The 23,073-nt window shown below is 43.4% G+C and overlaps 1 protein-coding gene across 4 annotated transcripts in view; it reads right to left on the bottom strand.

The window, feature by feature from the left end:
* The window catches only part of WDFY3 (WD repeat and FYVE domain containing 3), a 171,175-nt gene extending 162,452 nt beyond the window's left edge, over nucleotides 1–8,723 (bottom strand). For 3 of the 4 annotated variants that reach the window (XM_057402030.1, XM_057402029.1, XM_057402033.1), the window contains exon 1: nucleotides 7,911–8,335. The gene's annotated coding sequence lies outside the window, so the exon portion shown is untranslated. Of the gene's footprint in view, nucleotides 1–7,910; nucleotides 8,336–8,622 lie in introns of those variants that run through there. The other variant, XM_057402032.1, reaches the window with a different exon arrangement.
* Between the last annotated feature and the right edge of the window lie 14,350 nt (nucleotides 8,724–23,073).

Raw genomic sequence — 23,073 nt, 5'->3', positions numbered from 1 at the left:
TGAGAACAAAAAGAGGCTCAATTTTTGCATTAAGAAACACACTCCTTATCTGCTTTGTCTGTCATTCTACTATGCAATACATTCTGTACTCTGTGCATTCACGCAAATACAAAGCAAGGCCTTGATCTTGTCCCTGGCTCTCACATGAAGACTCAAGGACCTCCATAAAACCCCATTAGAAGTAAGTCTTGACAAGAATACAACTGCAGAGACAAGTCCCAAGATCATCAGTGGCACTCTGAATGCTATGGAGGTGGTGAATCCGAGCAGTAAAACAGTGAATAGCAGTCCAGTTATCACCAGCCTGCAGTGAAAACACTCTCTTCTATTCTAGTCAGAGCACTAAAGCACACCCTCTCCCATTCAGTGAGGATTCAAAAGCTTCAGGTGTTAAAACAAACACACACAGGAAAACTGAAAGCCTTCCCTTGCTCACCACAGTTTGGGTGCAGTATCCACTTAAACTAGCACTGCCACTGAAGCCACCATATTATCCAACCAAAGCAGTCCACCTACTATGAACAGCTCAAAGGCCAGTACTCCATGCCAGTCTAATAAACCTCAGACAAAAGCAGAGGCTGATGATGCCAGGTGCGCTTCTATGTGATTAACCTTCTTAAGGATCTTTACCCTCCCTGAGGCATTCTGAACAGTCTTTCTCCCTTTTGGGACTCTACACCATCCAAGCCCTCAAAAACTCTTTTAAAAGAAGTTTTGTGACCAAGCTAAGTTGATATTTTGTCATATTTTTAATGAAAAAGCAAAGGCATTCTCTCTGTGTGCATTTTTTTGGTTTATTTTACAGCATACCTTCTGGACATTCACTCATGGGAATGTTACGAAGTTCAATAAGGCCAAATGCAAGATTCTGCACCTGGACTGGGGCAACCCCAAGTACAAACATGGGCTGGACAGAGAATGGATTGAGAGCAGCCCTGAGAAGGACTTGGGGGTGCTGCTCAATGAGAAGCTCAACATGACCTGGCTCATCTGAGTGTGCACTTTCAGCCCAGAAACCAACTCTATACTGGGCTGTGTCAAAAGCAGCATGACCAGCACATCAAGGAAGGTGATATTGCCCTTCTACTCCATTCTTGTGAGACCCCTACCTTCAGCACTGCGTCCAGCTCTAGGGGCCCCAACATAAGAAGGATGTGGACCTGCTTGAGCGAGTCCAGAGAAGGGCTACAAAGATGATCAGAGGCTGGAGCACCTCTCCTATGAAGACAGGCTGAGATAGCTGGGCTTGTTCAGACTGGAAAAGTATCGTGGAGATTTTATAGCAGCCTTCCAGTAGCTAAAGGGGGGCCACTAGAAAGCTGAAGAAGAAATTTTTGTAAGGGTATGTAGTGGTAGGACAAGGGGGAATAGCTTTAAACTGAAAGAGGGTAGTTTCATGTTAGATATTAGGAAGAAATTCTTTACTATGAGGGTGGTAAGACACTGGAACAGGTTGCAAAGAGAAGTCTGGCTGTCCAGACATGGCTGTCCCATCCCTGGCAGTATTTAAGGCCAGGCTGGATGGGGTTCTGAGCAACCTGGTCTAGTGGAAGGTGTCCCTGCCTGTGGCAAGGGGTTGGAACTAGATGATCTTTAAGGTCACTTCCAACACAAACAACTCTACAACACCCCAACCATTTTCTTAGCCCTGCAATTTCCCTTCATAATCTCAAATTACACAAAAAAAAGGGACAGACTTACACTGCCAAGTAACCAAACACAAACTTCAGGAATCCCCTGGTGTACAAAGCACTTTTTTCTATTACAGTCCAGCTGTGAGTTAAGATCTGGTTCACAGCAAGAGCTAGGTGCCCCAAGCAACACTACTTATCACCATGACATTCAAATATACTCTACTTTTTGAAGCAACATCCCATCAGCTACTAGTTTACACAAATCAAACCACCCTGCTTTGAATTATACAGAGATTTTTACTATGTCTTCATTTGAAAATAATAAATCATCTGGTAATGTAAGAACATAAAACACAATTCCACCTGTCAACGCAACACTGACAAAAAAAATAGCAAAATAGTCCAGGTAGAGCTACTTTCTAACACCCAACGCACAGCAATAACTTTGACAAAACTAGTAGTGAAATAGAAAGCCAGATAATCATTTTTACGAGCTCTTGATGCACATTTTCATTTAAGTCACAGAAACGAAGGACCCTAAAAAACATCTAAGGTATATGCTGGAACATCTTCCCTTTCTAGCCACTTGCCTATCTCATCATTACCAAACTGCAAGCTCTGAAGGTTTTGCTTTCCTCTATTTGCTTACTTGACACAGCTGCTTTAAGTTGAGCATCAGTTTTGGTAACTGCTCCCCTACTCTGAAACCTTTCACTAGAAAGCCTTATATGCATATCCAAAACCAAAACTCACATGACCATTAGAAAAGAAAATTATTCAAGAGAGGGAATAACTTCTTTTACCAACTAGGAAGTTCACAGAAAAAGTTGCTGGAAGAAATCAGGCAAAAGCCATCTCCAAAAGGTCTGACTTCTCTCAGATACATGTCTTAGGCTCAGTACAAGAAGCTTAAGTTAGCCATGTAACTAAGGAATATCCACCCAACCTGAAAAAGTGGAAGTTTAACTCTTATGTATTTTCAGTGCAATATTATAATTTCTCTAGAGCAAGAAAGAGACTAAATCAGCCATCTGGAAATTCCACTTCTTTCATGTGTTTTCAGATGTACTATTGTCTGTACACTAAGTTAGCCAACCTGCTCAAAGCTTTTTCCTTGTAGCATGGTAATAAATTGCATGACATGGAAATAACAATATTTGTGAAGATACAAGAACTAAGCAGTCTTTTAATGCGTATCTGACTGCTATAATTCAGATGCATCCATCTTATCTTTTTCCTACATTACTTTTTACCCAAAAATAGGAAGCTATGTGACTGTGTCCCATTCAACATCCCTTATTGTTCATTTCTTCCACAGAGTTCACTATTTCCTAGCATAACACTGTTTTATTACTTTTGAAATCTTAGAAGATACTTTTTTACATGTGCTACAATAAGTTCTGCAAATTTGTTCCCATTCTGCAATATGACAGAAGAAGGAGAAGTCACATGCTTAAGACATGCAGAAAACCATTACAGGGCATTGATGAAACAAAGTCATCAAAGCAATCAAAATCATTTTCCCTCAAAAGGGAAAGATCCCAAAACACAACATGTAGCTTTCACTGGAATAATCCAATTCCAAAGAAATGTCAAACAACTTTTTCCCCCAAAATCTCAATACAGACAGTTTTACTTCCATGCTCACAGCTTTGTTCCACAGGTGGGGAGAGAAAAATTAAAAAGTAAAAAAGATTCCCTGCTGTCATTCAAAATCACAAAAACATCAGCACAGTTGGCAAAAAGTATGTCCAGTGCACATTTCCATACAGAACAGAAATAAGAAAATTTTGCCCCAGAGCTGTCCACAGGAAAAAAACACCCCAAAAGATGAGCATCATCTTCACTTACAAAAGACCTGAGGAAAGAATTAGCTAAAGATTGTTTCCCCTTCACCATTCATAACAAAATCCTTGTAATTACAGGCCAATAGTAAATCAACATACAGGGTGTAAACAAGCCACTTGAAGTCACAAAATGCTACACAGTACTAACCCAATAATTTTATACAGTATTTCCTATTCCTCCTTCTGTTAAGCTCTGACACAGTATTAGCAAAAAGACAAAGCAAGATATGCAACAACTGTGCTACAGATTATCTAACTTTGCTTAGTCATTCCCACCATCCAACAGGTGACCCAAACACAAGGTGCTGTATGCACTTACCTGCAATAAGAACAGAGGGGAAGTGAGCAACAAGCAGAAGCTTGCACTACTGCATCACAAAACATGAGCTGCTTGCCAAACAGATGCTCTCCAGGCTGGATCACCAGTAATGCATATTCAGTCTTGCAAAGTTTGCAGTGCTATCACCCAAGTCAAGATGCTGCTCCCACATCCTCACTAATGACTTCACTTAAAATGTCACAAGCCGCCAGCAGAATTTCATACATAACCTCAGAAGTTTTGGCAATGAGAGTGCAAACAGGATTATAGGAAACACCACCAATGCTTTCTATACTGTCTGTGGGGCAGCTGGTTAAAACAAATATGCACAGGGGCCTTCTAATTATGTTCTGTCCTCTCTTGCCCAGCCTGGACAAGGTGTGAACAGCCCAGACGCAGGATATAAAGTCTTCAATAGAAGATAACAGAAGTTATACAAGAGTGAAACTGTTTATTAAAAGATGAAAACTGGAAACCAAATTACAGTGTTAAAGAAGTGAGCTGTTTGTAAGACACGTGACAATCTTACATCAGTGTGCCTCAGTCCCTTCAACACTGAAGGGTGTGGAAGGCTCACACTTACAACCCAAGTTGTAGGCCCCTCAGGACACATAAGCAACAACAAGTAAAGATTTTTTTAAAACAATCACTATTGCAAATAACACAAAGAAACTAATAGCATGAGTATCTGTCGCAACTTGGGCATTTTAAATGTTGTACTATTGCACTTAGCAACACTACCAACAAAAAAGAATCAAGGAGGAAACCAGTGAAGTTAAAAGCTTCAGTATTAAAGCCATGAAGAAACCATTTATTTCCCTCCCTACACACATAACCAAAAATTGTACTACAGACCAACAAAAGATTCTATTCCCCATTTCAAAATGCAAGTTTAATTCCAGTAAGATACCATAAGAACAGATTTCCACAGTTCTAATGATCAGAAAAGCAAGCACTACCGGGTAAATTGTGACTAAGATGTATGGTTCCTCATAGCATACCGTATCCACCCTCCCCAAAATCTGTTTATTTTGGACAAACAATACAAAACTTCCTTACAGCAGGAAGTCATGCAAGTCAAAGGCCACTGCTGAAACAGTATTTCCACTATTTTGCAACAGCAACTTAAAATCACTCACAAACATGAACTAAACTGCCAATCAACATCAGCAGATTTGTCCTTCAGCAATTTAACAGGGGGGAACTACTGGCTTTTCTTTACATTCCTCATCTTAGCACATCTTCAGAAACAGAAGTAAATTCCCACAACCCAATGCTACAAAACAGCTAACATCAGTATTTGGGAAGTGAAACTTCATGCTCTAACACCAAAGTTTCCAAACAATCTCATGACACTCCTAAGCAAGCGGAACATGTGCCCACACTCACGCCATACTCTGCACATGAAGCATTCCAGGAGTCTTCCGTATGCTAAAAATTCCAACTGAACACTTGCAGAGAACTATGAAATAGAAGAATTCACAATGCATTTTACATCTGCCAGTCTTACTGTAACAGCAACACACATCAGTACCTCCTGAAGACCTGCTTGTTGTGTACACTTCTGGGAGTACAGCTCCAGTAAACAAAGTACCAAGGTTTTCATACCCACTCAGATTACTGTTAGCTCAGCTTCTCAGACAATTCATGTAGCAAGATGGAACAAGATAACATAGCCTTCTAACTAAACCTGTTACTTCCAGGTTGAAATTACAATAATTTTGTTACTTAGCCTCTTTCTGTTACTGCTTGTAAGGAAAGAAATGAGTTCCTTTCACATTGTACCACATGATACCGTCAAGTAGCTGATCTCAATGCATCAAACTGCAAATAAACAATCGACTGGACATAATAACCCTTACTTAAACCTTGAGATAGAAATGTTGTAACACATTTTTAAATGGCTGCTTAAAATACTAAAAATCACAACAGTATTACGCTTAACTTGCTTAAATTTGAGTCAAATAGATAATTAGCTGGCTAAAAGCTGCAACCATGTAACCCAAAACATACTACATTTGTATTCCAAGTCTAGCAGCCTAAAAACTGCACAGTGGATTGGAAAGCAAACAAACACATTCAATTCCTAGCAAAGACATACCAAACTGAAAAATACCATTCACTGATGGTGTCTACCACCACCGATATCTGAGGCATTCTACCTAAAATATGTTGCTGTCAATGGTGTTGAGTATTTCAGCATTGGCTCCAACTAAGCTGAACAGATCCACACTACATAGTGTGAAGATGCCTACACATAGTCCAAATAAACAGCCAAAGCTAGATTATCAGCACTTCTTGACCAGGATCATACAGCAAAGGCACAATGCCATATTAACATCAATGCACATTTCCAGTGCCCAAAGCATTCTGTTTCATAAACATGCCTGCCTATAATCTAAAAGCATAGAGAAGGATTTGGTTGGCTTACTGCAACTGAACAATTCACATAACTGTAACTTTCATATTTGTAAATGCTGCAAGTCTACCAACATTGCGTAGCATGAGCAAAATACTGCAGAAATGACAATTCACACAAACTGTACAGTTTGTTCATATAGCCTATTTCAAGATGCCACTAGCTTGTCACCAAAATGTGCCAAGGATGCAATCAAGCTGGCTCCCTCCAGGCCCAGCCTGGATCCATGGGAATCTGTGAGCTCAGGCACATCATACAGCTGTACAACCACAATTGTGCACAGGCACCAGGTAACAACACAGCTCCGGCTCCACTTGTGACTTAGCTGGTCATATGTGCTTGGTACAGCATATGAAATTTACTCTTCTTAACAGTAAGCCTACCATTTGTTGTCCATAGTAAAAGTACATGATCCAATACATGGACACACACAGACCTTGTCATAAACCTACACTGCCAAGTAACCAAAATTCAACCATTAAAATTAGGCCAGGACCCACAGGTCTACACTGAAATATTGGGAGCCAGCCAAGAAATTTCAGTTAGACTATCCATGAAACTACAGGTCAAAATACATTTAATCCTCTGCACAATTTCTTTCATAAGTCTCTCTCTATGGAGGCATACACAAGCATAGCTAGAATTTAGGGACCTATTCTTTCAAGGTGAACAGCTCACAGGGACTCAGCACCCAGCACCACTGACTGGCCTCCATTCAAACCTCTTCATCTATGTGGATCACCTCCCAGGACGCTGAAGACAAGCAGCGGGTACCTCAGCATCTGCGGAAATCCCCACACACAATGCTCCAGAGTTCTCAGAAGCCACAACCTCCCTGTCCCCCAGGATGCATTGGGGATCTGATGGGTACTTTAACTTGAATGTCCCTGACGCACCACTGGATCGGTAGCTCGAGGACTGCCACAAAAATAACCACATAAAAAAAATGAAAATCGAATTACAGGAGAAAAAAGCGACCCCACGACCCGCCTGCGAGCCAGTGTTCCTCCCCGCGCTGGCCCAGGGCGGCGGGCGGTCTCCCCTCATTCCGCGGCCCGGCTCCCCGCCGGCCCTCCCGCACACCCGAGGGCTGGGGCCAGGGGCCTCCCTTCCGCATCTCCATCGGGGCTCCCGCGGGAAAACCGTCCTCCCCAGCCACAACAAAGGCCGCCGGACCGGACCGGCCCAGCGCCGCAGCAGCGCCCGCGGGGCTCCGTCGTCCCCTCCAGGTTTCCCTCACCCGTCTCCGCGGTGGCTGAGGCCCCGCCACAACCCCTGCCCGCCCCCCTCAGCCCAACGGGGCTGAGCCTCCCGCCCCACAGCGGCCAAGGAGCGGCCGCTGAAATAAAACATTAAAAACCCCTGGGGGATGGAGGGGTGTTTGCCCGTGCAGTGACAATGATCCATCACCCGAGGCACCTGCGACGTCGCCCCCTCCTCCAACCCGGCGGCGACGGAGGGAGGCGGCCGCCCGGCCGTATGGCATCCCCGGGGAATGGGGCGATAGCCGCGGCTTGCGGCCGGGCCGGGGAGAGCCGTCCCAAGCGGGGCCAGTACCCCGTCGGGGACGGGGGCTGCAGCCTGCCGCGCCGGGCCCGCGAGAAGGTGGCGGGTCTCCCCGCGGCGCAGCCGGGCCCAGCGGCGATACAACAAAGCGCCGGGGCTAGGCGGCAGGGCCACCAGGCACTCACCGGGAGGCGGCGGGGGTCTCCGTCGGTGCCGCTGTGCCGTGCCGGGCCCGGCCCGGCCCCCCGGGCCGGGGAGGGGGCAGCGGGTGGTCTCTCCTTTCGTCTCCTAGCCTCTCTCCGCTCCTTTCCGCGGGCACGAGTCGGGAGTAGGGGGGGGATTACGCGACGGGGTGGCCGCGGCCGGGCGGTGTGGGCCGGGCCGGGAGGGCGGCTCCCCCGCTGCGGCCCGGGCGGGCTCCGGCGGGAGGCACCGCCACCGCTGCAGCGTCCAGGCGCTGGGGTCGTTCTGGCCCCATCAACGCCGGGCCAAGCCGAGGGGGCCGCGCGACGCGAGGCGGAGGGAGCGGGGCCGCTCCCCGCGGCGGCTGGTGGCCATCTTAGTCCTCCTCCTCCTCCGCGGCGCCGAATGCCCCCTCCCCGCCCGGCTGCCAGCGCTGCCTGCTGCCTCCTCCCTCCGCTCCTCCTCCTCCTCCTCCTCCTCCTCCTCCCGGCTGGCTGCTGTCGTCGCTGCTCCCGCGGCCCAAGGAGGCCGCCTCAGGAGAGCCGGTCCGTAATGGCGGGCCCCGGGACCAGCCCCTCAGGCACCGGGTCACCGCCCCGATCCCTCAGCAAGAAGGCTGCTCGCAGAGGGGCTCTTCTGCTCAGCCAGATCGGGTCGGCTTGACAGACGCACAGGCCCCCTTCTTAGTTCTAGAGCTTTTTATAATTATCTTACTTTTTAGAGCTCTGAGTTTGGTTTCTCCCCGTCCTCTGACAGTAATCCCACTTCCCTAGCACTGCAAGCCGGCGTCCCCTTCTCCTCTATCCCCGCCGCCAATCCCTCACCACAGGCCCAGGCGGATGACAGGCTATCCAGCGTGGCGGGAGGAGAGCTATCCCAGCCAGGAGCCTGCTTGTGGAATGAGGAAGGAACCGCTGGTCAGCGCAGGAGCAAGAAAGCCACCTTCGGTTTGGGGTTGAGGTGATCTCCCTTAGTTTTTTGTCAAGTGTACATCTTGGGGAAGTCCACTTAGATAACTGTAGTTTTGACCACAGAAAGCGTTGTACATCTGTGCTGGCCAATCTCATCCATACAATCCAAATATTTAAACACTGAAATAGTTACTCTTTTCCTAATTAAGCCAGAAGTTCAGTTAAATTCCCAACAGCCAAAGGCTGTTGCACACACTGCAACCCTGAGGCAAAGTCTCATCTGCTTGGATACTCCCGGGGAATGGTGCAAAGGTGTGTCCACATGTGTGTGACCAGATACCCTTCTGCCTTTTTCTAGTCACTTATAAATTCATACCCATCAAGAAATCAGCACCTAGCAGTCTTTCACCCCATGCCAGTTTTGTTTGGGGTGGGTTTTCATTTACAAAATCCCTTCTGAAGTCTTCACTGAAAAACTAAATAGTAGTTTGGAGAATCTGGCTGCAGGGGTAAAAGCTGCAATAAACAAATCATCCAAGACCCTGTATTTCACTGGCAAATTCTACCCCTTCCCTCTACTAGGGGGTCTTTCTAAATGAAGCCATGTACCCTGTTGTACTTAAGGGCAAACAGAGTAAACCCCATTTACCCCGTCTTCCTTCTCTGGCTGCTAGCATCAAACATGTAAATACATTTCATGTTTTTGCTGGCTGATGTACTGCTCTTCAGCTGACAGTGGAAATCATTGTATTCCCATTTAGGTGGAGGAGACCTCTGCATAAGACTCATGGATGTCTGGAGTGAGGCTAATTCAGCTGCTAAGGAGCACTCACTTAAGATAAAGTGTAACTTTAAGCGAACTCCATTTCTCCCAAGAAAAAACAAAATAAGCAAGGACAAGTTTGTAACCTCTTTGCCTACACAATACAGCATTGTCTTTATTTGCTAAAGGTGTCTTCACGCATCCCTAAATTCACTGTGTTAACAGGAACAAGATTTAGTCCAACTCAGAATAGCCTGGGCTAGTGGGGCTGGAATGGGACTGACTAGCCCTTTGCAATACCTGTATTTTTTTCTGTGAAGAATAGACACCGTAAGAGAAATTATATACAGTATGTCATCATATCCCTATCACTGTAATATGATAAGTGGCAGAAGCTCTTCAACAGTTGGTATTCTTGTGTCCCTGGAAAAAAAAAACTTAAAATTTATGCCATGTGTATCTTGTTTTGTGCCTCCTAACTAAATGCCTACTTTTCTCCACTTTCTGGATGTAGAGCATTTAAACAAGCTCTTTCCCAAACACTTTCTCTCTACCCAACTGCTCTTTGCAGCTTCCTTCCCACATCATATGCTAACAGAATTGTCACTGTCAGCTATGCAAAAAAAAACACCCAACCAATGGTTGTCTATGGCTGAGGCCATACGAGAAATGTTACAGGAATAGGAAGGGAAAATGACAAGGGTCAAAACATGAAACTGTAGACTTACTTTCAGGGGATACCTTTTGAGGGTGCTCACTACGTTTTGCATACAACATGGAATAATGTATACACAAAAGGAAAAGTATGTTGAGTTACATTCTGTCACATACCAGACTGAAATATTTTGTCCCTGGAGTGAAGGCTGAGCTTGAAGTCAGTGGAGAGTGTTTCTGCTACAAAACAACCAGGGTCTGTATCTCAGTCCATTCAAAGCTAACATGTACATTTCTTTGCATGCCTGAATTTTCACAGGTGCATTGTCCTTAGTCAGTAAGCCATGCCAGTCTAGAAGCAAAACCGTGATGCTTGCTACTAGGCAGAATTTGGCCGTGTTTGCTCTATTTTCATTCTGGACTGCAGCAAGGGGAAGCACTGATTTCATCAGCTTGTTCCTACACTTATTTCTCTTACTTACTGTGCAAGATGCCATCTGTGAATGGTAGATAGCAGTTAGACTTCACAAAACAAACAAATCTTCTCTCTGTAATTTATATGTAGGAGGATACTTGAACCTTTCATATGTAAAGGATTAACAACATCTATCTTAGCCAATTCTACTGAGTAAGAATCAAAGCTTACAGAGATTATACTGTTCCTAATTCATTATAGGTAGAGGTAAACGTAGTGGGAAAGCACAGAAATCTTCCAGGATGGCAATGGAATTTGCACAGACAGCTGTACATCAGATACAAGTTTTACTGAGTGCCAAATTATACTGCTTTTTTCTTCTTGCACAGTTAATGCTCACTGCATTCCTGTTTATAGTCCCCCATGTTTTGGTTAGTTGTCACAGTTCCAAGCTGTAATGATCCATACAGAGTGACACCAGACATTCTTTTTACCTTCTCAACACCTCTCCTCTTGCAAAGCTCATCACAGATACCTCATTATCTTTCTCAAACAAGGTGCTGGTTAGTAATTACAGTGTTAGTAAAGTATTTACAGTTAATTTTTCTTCCACTTTGCAAAGCAACTGTGCACAAGGGATTGAACTGATTGAATCCATCCTTAAAAACTGTGGAGATTTATTAGCTAATACCAAAGTACAGAAAAAAAAACAGAACTGGAAACAAATTACTACAAGAAAGTGAAAGAAAAATAGAGGGAATTTTATCCCCATCCTTCCCCCCCCCCCCCCCCCCCCCCCCCCCTTTTTTTTAGGATATTTTTAAAAGAAGAAAATAACATTTTTCCAAATTTATGCAGCCTAACCTTTTCATCATACAAGATTTCTATTAATTCCTTTGAGAAGTTCTCTTCCCTCTCTCTTTCCTGCTTGTTTACAGATAACTGTTTGTATTGAGTAAGAGGAAGGGTGGAGCTGTTGAAGTAACTAGTGCGCGTATCTTGTGACACTCATGGTGAATTTGCCTAAATTTGAAAAATTAAAAAAAAAAAAAGTAATTCCCTTGTCACATATGTTCTTCAGAGAAATAGTGGGCTGCTTGTCAGAAGTTAATAAATAAAACAATCCACAAATAGTTTAGTGCTGAGCTCATAGCATTTGTTAAGCATTAACGGAGTCCACAGCAAAAACACCAGCAACCCAATGGAGTAACAGTGGAAGACAGCAGCAGCCAGGGCTACTCCTTCACCCTCTGGGGCCCAGCCCTATTTAGGATAAATAGCCTTTCTTCTGCTGTCCGTAGATGTTAGTCACATAGTTCAAGTAATTAAACATTTGCATCCCAGTGCTGCAGGTTCAGAGTTCAAAGGTGGATGATTTTGCTACAGCTGAACATTGTGGATTTCCGTTTTTTACTTCTACAACAAAACCACTGATAAAACAGCATTGGAGTTATCAGCAAGAACAGGAGGATGAGGGGAAGAAGCAGGACAGAGGGCAGTGTAACAACAGAATTCCCAGCCCACAAAGCTTTAGGTCACACCTGTAACTGTAAAAGAAACCAAAGCTTGCAAAGTTCTCAAAATCCCTGCCCAGCCTCAGCCTATTTGTGCAGAACAGAATTGGTGCTACAGAGATTACAAGCCTAGTCACACAGCTAGTCACACATAACTGGTGTACAATGAAATATTATTACAAGATTCAAAGAATACAACATTTATAGAAAAGAACATAAGCAAAACTTGCTTGTAAACAAGAATCACATTGTGCATGGGTGTACATGGGAAAGAGGAGGTAGTTAAAAAGAAAAATCAAATAAACTGCATGTTACTTGATATTTAGAGGATATGGAAAATTTAGATGTTGGAGACATACTCCCTGGGTCTAAATTTTCACATGCCTGTATGCTGATGATTCTTATGGACTCTCAGACCTGCACAGGCAAAATGGAAATCACAGTTTCAAGAGCCTTGATTGTGTTCAGACCACCTTCCGCGCATCCAGTGAAAGTGAGGAAAAAGAGCAGGTGATGACAGAGGGGGTGCAGGTCAGCTGAGGTCATTGCGGCTTATGGCCTCAAAGCCTGATGATCCCAGGAGTGAATCCGGGAGGATGAGATCACACTCGAGTGAGGGAAATATGCTGCCATCTGGTGCCTCTGGAGAAACTGAAAAAAAACAGAGAGCTCTCTTGGTGGTGTGCTTCACCTGCAGTGGGGTCAGTGCTGCTGGTTCACTCCTACAGGCCTCCAAAAACTGCTGGTTGTCTTTTTGTTGTTCAAAAGTGTTACCATTCTGCATGGCATATGAAAGACTAGCTTGTGAAGGCATACATTGAATCTCAAACAAGCTGAAAAAGTGCATTTTATGGTAGTTTGCCCCCAAAAGAAATATCTTCATGTATTCATGCAGTCTTTAAGGCAGATGATTTTAGGAAAGATGGTTTTAAACAATGTCCCTTAGTTCTGAGGATAGCATACACCTTGTTTATTCTGATGAAGTTACGCATATTCACACCAAGAGCCTGTAAAATGCTCTTCTATTACAAATCCTATAGGTACATGTTTTACTACGGCGTGTCAAAAGAAACTTGAAATCAGTACATCTGAAAAAAGAACCAAGCAGCTGCTCTTTGCTAGCAGGTATTGTGAAACAGTTCAACAGAACAAAGACTCAGTGGGTTTTTTTTTTCAGAACTGACTTTGACCTTGACAATCACTGCACAACCTCCTCTAATGCCCACTATTTTATCCTATGAGCACTGTGAATTATACTTAGTCAGTACATGTCAGAAGCCTTAAAGGATACAGGACAAGACACTAAATACTGCTTATTTTTATGATTCGCCTTTTACAGCAGCCTATTTCAGATTGTTGTTGGTACAGCCTCAGAGGATGTGCCAAATACGCACTGAGACACTCCACAGTGTTAGAATGAGAGTGTTATTTTTGTCTAAGATATTTTTATTTTTACAGGCTTTCACAGAAAGCCATAATGGTAGCTTGGAGACATTGAAATGACTTATCAAATAAAACCCCATATATTGCTCTATTTTAGATGCAGCAGTAATAAAGATAGCTCTTTCTGTGAACTTAAATTTGTTTGTCTCTTGACCAAGGCACAGGAAAAATCCAAGGCCTTCAGGTCAGCTTCCCACTGGAAGAAAACTGACTGAAATGGGTTATATATCTTATTTATTTTTAAACACATAATTTTCAGAACGAAGTGGTCACAAATCCTCAGGTTTGCAATCCACTTTTCCACATAAACGAACTCCCACACCACCATCAATTTTGCAGGAAGATATCCTAATCCAAGAACAGCTTCAAGATCATTTAATAATCTAAGAACCAAAGAGTCTTCCAAATGGCTTCTTGTACAACTCCACAGAACAAAGAGAAAGAACATGTTTATGAGCAAAGACATTTGTAAAGCTATAACTCAAAGGGCTTTCTTGTCACTGCCTTAACGTGCATTTTCCCACTTTAACTCAAATGTCTGGTTTCTCAAGATGCAAATTCAGTGCTAACTTTCTCTCTTCCAGTGAGCGTCTGATGCAGCCGAACAAAACTTTTGCCACTGCAGGCTTCTGTTATACATACCTGCAGACAACCTGAGTCTGTCATGACACAGACTTCAGTAAGTACAGAAAATCATGACACCAAATAAATTTAGCACACCCTCATTTCATAAATCACTAGGGGACTGCTTTTATTCCAGCTTTCAGAGAGTGGACAAGTAATTAACAAGGAACATGTTAATTAAAAATATGTATTATTACTTACTGTTTATTATTATTTACCATGTCCTTTGAAAACAACAAGCCACATTAACCCTTTGGCTAAATTACCAAAGTTCTGTAGAAAAACAAAGAAGCATTACTAGGTAAGCTATATGAAGACTGATGTCACTTAAGAAAGGCTGATCAAAAACTTATTTCCATAGTAAGCTAATTCCACTTAATTCCTATCTTATACACATCTGTTCCTAAAAAACCTACATTTTAATTCAAAATGGAGCTAGATCCTCTTATGAACAATGTTATACTGGAAGCACTTGGAGTCCTTCCTCTTCAACATCATTAGAATTGCTTGTTGGTACATGGAGGGAGCCTGAAGCTTTTAGACATGTATGTAGCTTACTGAAGGAAAGTAATTTCTTTGACAGTCCCTTGCCCATGAACAAATCAGGCAACTTGAAGCCCTTCTAATATTATTAGCCATGACATATAAAACTAGTTTTAAGAAACAACAAATAATACTGTCAGTGCCTGTGGCAGCCTTGTTAACAGCAACTTACATTGTCAGTCTCGCTTCAAGTTACAGTCTAGGAACAGCATTTATTTCAAACGTAAGAAGCATTTTCTGTGGTCCTCCATCTCCAAAGAGATTTCTTATTAGCCCAACTTTTGACTATTCTAAAAATATATGATAATTTTCTGTAGTAGATTGCTAGGTGGCTAAGGGCTACTTCTAAGTAAGCCATGAGAAACACTGCTGGAAAGAGCCCATGCCTTGTCAGTAAGCTTAAACCAAGGATACAGGGTCCACATCTTCACTGGATTGTTCCCTAGGAGTCTGCCTATTGAGAAAAGTGGAAAACCACCAGGTTAAAATAAGCATGACATCCAGAGAGGTGAAATTGTAGTAGGGGTAAGCTATAGCCTTGGTGCATTTTTGTGGTCTTGAGGACAATGAAACACAGCTCATGCTATCTATGATTAGAATTTACCTGGTGCTTTCCAAGAGGCTAGATGTGTTTGTCTCTAGGCCCGTGTTACCACGATACCATGAGATTTCCTTACAACCCCGATTAGTTTCCCAGAATACTTTAGTTGTCAGCCTGCAATCATTGCTCAGTGTACTTGTGTATTGCAAACCCTCTATTGCGAGGTTAAGAAATAGATTTAATGGGTCTTAGCTTTTCAGTAGCAATCTGCATAAATCAACATAAATCAAATCTGTCAGCAACATTGTCCATCTGTATATTAGCGTATGTATTTTAAACATGTAAAAATGACACTTTACATTGAGTCACACGAGGAAGGAAGCAACTCCTGGCTTTGTATTGTTTCATCATTTTGGCCAACCAACTTTTGACAAAAAGTTTTTCTGATAGGCAAAATGAATGCTTCACCAAAAGCTCTGGAGGAAGCCGTGTAAGCATGTACCATGGCAAAACTACAGGTTTTTCTCTCAACATCCAATTGCCACTATCAGATGCAAAATGTAGACTTCTTAAAAGGAAACAGAGCCACATCCACAGATCTATATCTCCTGATGCAGAAGTGGTCATGGTTTAGATATAATCCACTTCTGAAGTTCAAGCCAGCCACGCAGGTCAGTCAGGCAGGACAGGGTTTGAACACCACCTTGCCAGATGTGCATTCACCCCAAAAATGTTTGTAGTTGGCATGTGGATTTATTTTATTGCTAATGGATAACATGTCTGAAAATAAGACATGGGTATGTGTCGTGGTTTAAGCTCAGCAGTAAATCAGCCACGCAGTCTTCGCTCATTCCCCCCCAGCTTTCCTCCTCCCAGTCCCAGAGGGATGGGGAGGAGAATTGAAAGAATGTAACTCCCATGGATTGACATAAGAACAGTCCAGTAACTAAGGTATAACACAAACAACTGCTGCTACCACTAATTAATAATGATAAGGGAAATAACAAGGGAAGAGAATACAACCGGTCACCACCCACCAGAAGAATAATACCCAGCCTGACCGAGCAGTGATCTAGCCCTTCCTGGTAACTGCCCTCATTTTTTACATCCTGGGCATGACGTGCTGTGGTATGGAATACCTCTTTGGCCAGTTTGGGTCAGGTGTCCTGCCTCTGCTTCCTCCTGGCTTCCCCTCCTCCCTGGCAGAGCATGAGACTCAGAAAGTCCTTGGTCAGACTAAACATTACTGAGCAGCAACTAAAAACATCAGTGTTATCAGTGCTGTTTCCAAGCTGGAAGTCAAAAACACAGCACTTTACCAGATACTAAGAAGGAGGAAAATGACTGCTACTGCTGAACCCAGGACAGTATCAAAGGCAACAGTTTCCCTGCGTGATTTTAAGCTTTCTCCACCCTACTCCCCCCTTAAATCAACTGATCAAAAAGCACACAAACTAACTTGCATATTTATTTTGATCCACTCCTCTATTCCCCTGCCTCCCTCTTCTCCATCACATGATCCTTTCTTCCTGAAAACACCATACAGCATCAGCAGTAAGAAACTAAGCGCAGGACTCTCTGGAATTTGATGGGCCTCTGACAGAAGACAGTCCTGACTGTTATGACACACGTGCTGTTACTGCATGAGCCAAAATATCCAAAACATCCAATGAAGGCTTCTGGAAAACAGTTCCTGCCCACAAACTCCTCCTGGTGGTGTTCCCTCATAGGGAGCGTAAAATCTTTCCTCTCAACCGATCAGCTTTCTCTCCTCATCATTTCTTCTTGTCCCTTCTGAAGAGACAAACAGCAAACCCTGCAACTGATTTCTGCTTTCAGGCACCAATCAGAAAGGCATGAGGATATGCTATTGTCAAGTTGTCAGCAGAAAATGCTGACTTATAACAACGGAGCAAAGACAGAGCAGTTCCTGCAAATCCTGTGTTCTGGGAACTGAGAAGTGGCCAACAGAGCTTGAAAACCTCTCTTAGCTAGTTAATAGGAATACATGTGCCTAAACCATTCTGTTTTCCAGCAGATGCTACAGGAATTAAATCAAGGAAAAGGAGTGAGATCTGTAAGGAAAATCATGAACATCATATTCAATTGCTTCTAAACTTTTCAGAGGTGGATCTGTGCAGAGAACACTTCAGCTGTTCCTTCATCACATAATGAGAGATCACACAAGGAGATTTTTCTTCCCTGCTTGAAGCAAAGACACAAACCATCTTTTTAGGGGAAGGGGGCAGCCTTGCTTAGCTCTTCTTGTCAAAACCAAGGAGATAAGTGGCAACGCTTGCAGGAACAGTTGCTGCAGTAATTCCATTCTCCGACATCTTTGAGAGGTGCCAATTTTTTGGCCACTGAAACCTCAGTTATCCGTCATAATGATGGATCTAGCCTTTTCTGTGATTACCAAAATCACTCAACTTTGGTCAAAAATAAGGACTGCAGGTGAAAACATGCTGAACTTCAGCCTCTGTGATACAGACTCATCAGTTACAGATGTTTATCTTCTCATTCCCCTCACCTGGGAATCACAGCTAGTTCTCAAACATACCTATTTCAGCTTTGAGGTTAAGACTCTTATGGAAGTAGTCTTCAGTCCAGATTCTACTAGAACAACTAGTGCAGACGAAAAATGAAGCAAATTTAGGACTAAAGCATAGAACATCCTGAGTTCACAGTACAATTCATATCAGGAACTGAATTTGTGGTAGACTGGCTGTATTGGATTAATTTGAAGGACTTTAACCTTTATAAATGATGCAACCTTAAGCAGAAAATATTAAATGGGAAAATAAATCAATATAATTTTAAGTTACAGGATTTGTCTTTTCCTCCATGACTGTCTAAAGACTGGGAGAAGATAAGACAAGATAAAAAACTCAAATTATGTTGGCTCATATACCTCTTAGTACTCTCAGAAAATATCCACATTTCTGTGACAGTTCTTCAGTGGTAAAATAGCTTCTAAATTCAAGGTTAAGATTGCTTTGTCAGCAGGACTTGATGGTACAGCTATACCTGCTGTAGGGGATTGTATTACATGACTTACATATGCCATTCTATTCCTGTTTCTCTGTCACACAAACTGCCCATGAGATTTACCTAAAATTGAAAGGTGACTCAATCTCCCTATCCAGAATAACACTGGTATTTTTGCATGAGTGTAAGCTCTAGCTTGCACTGTGATGATAGAATCTTTCCTGAGACACCCAAAGAAGATCTCTACCATGTAGGAGTTTCCATCACAGTTCCTAGAGGCTTACTGAGCAATTCACATACTTCCCACGTAACACATTTCCACCATCTGCAGCTTTCATGTGGTTTCCAGATGTCCTATTGCCATTGGCAGCCATTTGTAAAGCAGCTTTCAGAGCATGGCTTTCTTGCTGTTTCCAGGGCAATGCCAACATGGTCATTTTGTAGCCCTAGCACATTCAAACACCATGTCCAGCCTTGGCAGCATCTCAGCACCTTCTCACCACCAGCCAGAAAGCTAAAGCAAGGCCAGACTCACCTTGCTTTAGCTGCTTGGTTTCTGATTTACAGTCATATCCTGCTTTTCTGCTTTTTACCAGTCCATTTGGCAAATTCAGACTTTCCTGGTACCCTACCAGGATTTTCAGAGCTGAGTCTGCCCTGCTCTCTGGCAGCAGCAGGCAATCACACACACCATAGCTGGAGACACCTTCCCCAGTTGTCCTCCTGTAGGTGCCATAGGGGTGGGAGTGCTGCACCAGCACTCCAGCTTGGGTTTTTTTTTTCTGCACAGGAGTAGTGATTTGGAGAAAGAAGAATGGTGTCTAACGGGCTACAGAGGGGATTTTTTTGGAAGTAGGCTGCAAGGGGAGAGAACTGCTTGAAAGAGCTAAGGGCAGGGAAGGGACAGAGTTTTTTTGGGAGGGAAGTGTTTTATAAGTTGAGAAAAAAATGGAGATGGCCTGGAGTATCATTTGCGTGCTTGAATAGGTCCCACTGGGCTAGCCAGCTTCCTTTGGGAAATGCTGTGTGTTCCTTCCCAGGGCTAGACAGAGGACACTGGTATGTGTGAGGGGAACAGATCTCTAAGTGGGCTGATTTGCACAACTGCTTTGATTTCATTCCGTATATACAAAAAAAAGTTCATGTACTTCTTCCCTTACCTCCTTCCCACAGTACACAAAAGGATACCTTGTTTTCGCCTCAATGAGCAGGTGAGCAGCAGAACTGGCCAATTCAGAAAGATGGTCTGCCCAAAATCGTAGGAGACATTTGCATGAGATCATGAAAAAGATGTGGTGCCTGGATAGATTACTTGATTTCCAAGTTGTTGCACCTAGATGAATCATGTTATAAATTTACTTGGTGTTTTAAGTAGCTAATTCTGGGAAAGTATCATCTTTCCTTCAGATTTTTGGTCTGTGAGTACAGCTAATTTAGGCATCACACTTCCATCTCTTAAATGGGTGGGTGTTGGATAAGGTGCTCATGGCTCTGTGGGACCACCAGCTGGGTGCACTCTGCAAGGTCTCTGTGCAGCGGGCTGCAGGTTTGCCTTCGGGGTGGCTGGAACTTGAGAGTGACCCCTCCAGCACCTAACATCCCAACAAAAAACCCAGATAAAGCAGTGTCAGACTACTGGCTCCACTTTGAGGCATTTTTATTTACAACGCCTTGCAGAGGAGGTGCCTGGCACGATCTGTGTTTCGCAACAGAACAGGGGGATCCTGCAGCAGGGCTGCAGACTGTTTGCAAGGGGGGAGCTGATCACATGTAGGAGGAGGGAATCTGTATTGACTCTGAAGCTGCAAGCGGCTTCTTCTGGAGGCAGGTACACAACCAAACTCCCTCCTCTCTTCTTGGACTTGAAAAATCAGGCAGCAGTCAAGAAAGCTAACCTGAGTTTTGTGGAATGGAGGGCCATTCTCTGGAGACATTGTGAGGACCATCTAGATTGGTCTCTTCGTAAAAAATGAGATGGGCTTCATTTGTGCTACCAAAATATATTCGAATTTCTTGCTCCCAGGCAAAAGTACTGGTTTCTAAAATACTGCATTCAGCTGTCAGTCTCTCAGGAGCCATATGAATGTGCTTCCATTTCCAAGCTTCTCCTCAGCTTGTCTCTTGAAAGTCTTGCTGTAGGGATTTTTGCTGCAGTGTTTTGTGTGTTTTAAATAAAAATCATTAAAAAAACATGGAAAAACCAGACAGCTGTCTTTATAGCCTATCTGAAAAGGCATACCAGTATAAAATTCCCCATTTACTAATTGTTAGATAGAAAACAAAGCCTAATGTTGATAAGATTGATTTATAATGTGCTTTCCCAAATACCAGTTACTGAAGCAAGAATGTGAAAACCAGGCATAAGCAATGGAGAAGTTGCATAGCATTTCTGAAAATAAGTTGCACTATTAATCCTCAGTAAAGCAATAGTTTCATCCTTCTCCCCTCTAAAAGTATACCAGAACTACAGTAGAAGCAAAGGTAATATTATTAACCCCACTGTATTTTCACTTAGGTCAAGTTTAATTAAGACTTGTCTTAATTCAAAGAGTAATATCACATCCCTGATAAAGTTAACCCCCCGCCCCCTTAGCACTGAACACCATCAGTTACCATCTGTTCCCAAGAGTTTCAGTGTTAGCTCAAGTTAATTATGTTTAAATTATTTCCTTTGGTGTACTGATGTAAAGATCATCATCTAACCCCTCAGAACAGAGAATTAAAGCTTTCTGCCGCTTACAGCAGAGCCTGCCTTAGCATTGCACCCTTGTGGTGGAGTTAGCCTGCCTTCAATTTGAATGCAGAAGGACTACCTCATTGCTTAGGAAGCCAAGCAATGTAACTGCCTCTTAAAATTCTTCCAGGGAGGTTTTCAAAGTCTCTCTCTGGCTGAGCTCAAGATAAACAGTACATGAAACCCAAGTTAATTTGCCTGGTGTATGCTACGAGCTCCCACATGCAGCAGTTCCAGAAAAAGAAGCAGTTTCTGCTCCTTGACTAGAAGCCTTAGTCCAGCCAAGGTTAGAGCCTGGTCACGTACCCCGGTGGGGGCTTAGGAAGCCGTGTACCAGGGGAAAGCCCTAACTTCTCCAGTGACCCAGCACAGACGGGCAGCTCACAACCAGCCCCACGTTGACACAAGGCTTCTACAAAACAGGCAGTGAGAGGGATCAGGACTCCCCTGCCAGGCCTTAAATGTTCTGAGGCAGGTGTCTTGAGAAAACCAGGCAGCAGGCAGGACACTGTCTGCTGGGCTCAGGTATAATTCAGGTGGATTGCAACGTGGTAGGTGTGACACTTCAAAGCATCACTAGCGCCAGTTGTGCTGCTGTCAAAAGTTAGCCTGAAGGACACTGCACAAAGGAAAGGTTGTGCACAACCAAGCAGGCACAATTAGATTAAATGCAGACATGTCATTTTTCACATTGATTTTCTTCTTCCAAACAGAAGAGCCAACTGCCCAGAATTGCTGCAGGAAGAAGGGACCTGGCCTGTACTTTCACAGCACTTCCACCTGAAGTTTTAGTCAGAAACTTGTTTTAGTGCAGCTGGACAGCACAAAGTCTGGCAGAGCTTGCTTCCCACTGTCTCAGGATAGCATACATTTGACAGGTACAATAGCTTGTCACACCAGAAACAAGGTCAAAGTACGAAGAGCTACACACACACCCTTTAAGTACATACAAACCCCAATGATTAGCCACAGTTAGTTAATATAAGGCACTATTGGGCAATTAGAGCTCTCACTATGTTTTATTTAAAGGTGTGCACTATTCTTGCCAGATAGCACAAGTACCTCATTTCCTGCACTCAAAGGGCAGGCTCCTAACAGCAGAAGTGAAAACCTATCCTCTTGCTGCATGTGGGACTAACTTAAAACTTGAGTCCCACTGAGCCAAGGGCAGCTGGCCTGGTAGCTTTGTATGGGAGCAGCAACCACTTAAGGAAGAAAACTGCTGCTATTGTACCTTGACATAGTCAAGTGCAAGTGAAAAGGTAGCACCTAAATGGGGCTAAGGCTTTGTATCTTCATTTCCCTACGAGAATATGTTGCCTTTTCATACTCGCAAAGGCTATGTCGGTGCTAATTAAATCCTAATAATACCAGGGTTTCCTCACCTGTTTCTTTGGAGATCAAAATAAAATTTCAAGAACAAGCATCAGTATTGAGGAGTCAGGGTGTAATATGTATGCAATGAATAAATCATAGTGTCTGTAGTATTCAGCAGTACATCAGTGGTAGACTCGGTGCTAGGCTAACGGTTGGACTCCATGATCTCAAGGGTCTTTTCCAGCCTAAATGATTTTGTGATTCTGTGTTTATGGGTGACACATTACTACCTGTTTCTGGAATGCTGTCAGATGCAGGACTCAAGTTGAAGTTTATGCAATCTGAAATTGCTAAACCATGGAATTGAATGTCCGTTTTCTAATTGAGAAACTATTTACAAGAGAAAGAGCAATTGTACCTTTTGCTACGTGCAGGTTCTGGTACAAGCTGGACAAAGGGGCTCTGTGCAGTGTGGTTTAAGAGTTATGTACAATAACTAAAGTCAACTTTAAAAAGTCACAAATTCCCTCTGTTGCAACTGCACAAACAAGGATTACTTCGGCTGCTGTGCCAGTATCCCTGAAAGCAGCTCCTTCCAATTGCCTCAGCAAACACACCTTGAAAAGGTTTTGTCTGATGAAGGTAAAAATCTCCTGCTTCTGTGCAAGAAACAGTCCAAAACTTTACCTGTCGAGCAGGAGAAAACTCACCAGTGACG

Source organism: Pezoporus wallicus, unplaced genomic scaffold (genome assembly GCF_028554395.1).
Source record: "Pezoporus wallicus isolate ANWC-B61680 ecotype Strahan unplaced genomic scaffold, APGP_CSIRO_Pwel_v1 contig_7178, whole genome shotgun sequence".
Classification (NCBI taxonomy): Eukaryota; Metazoa; Chordata; class Aves; order Psittaciformes; family Psittacidae; genus Pezoporus; species Pezoporus wallicus.
This window is presented reverse-complemented; position numbering and strand designations above follow the sequence as displayed.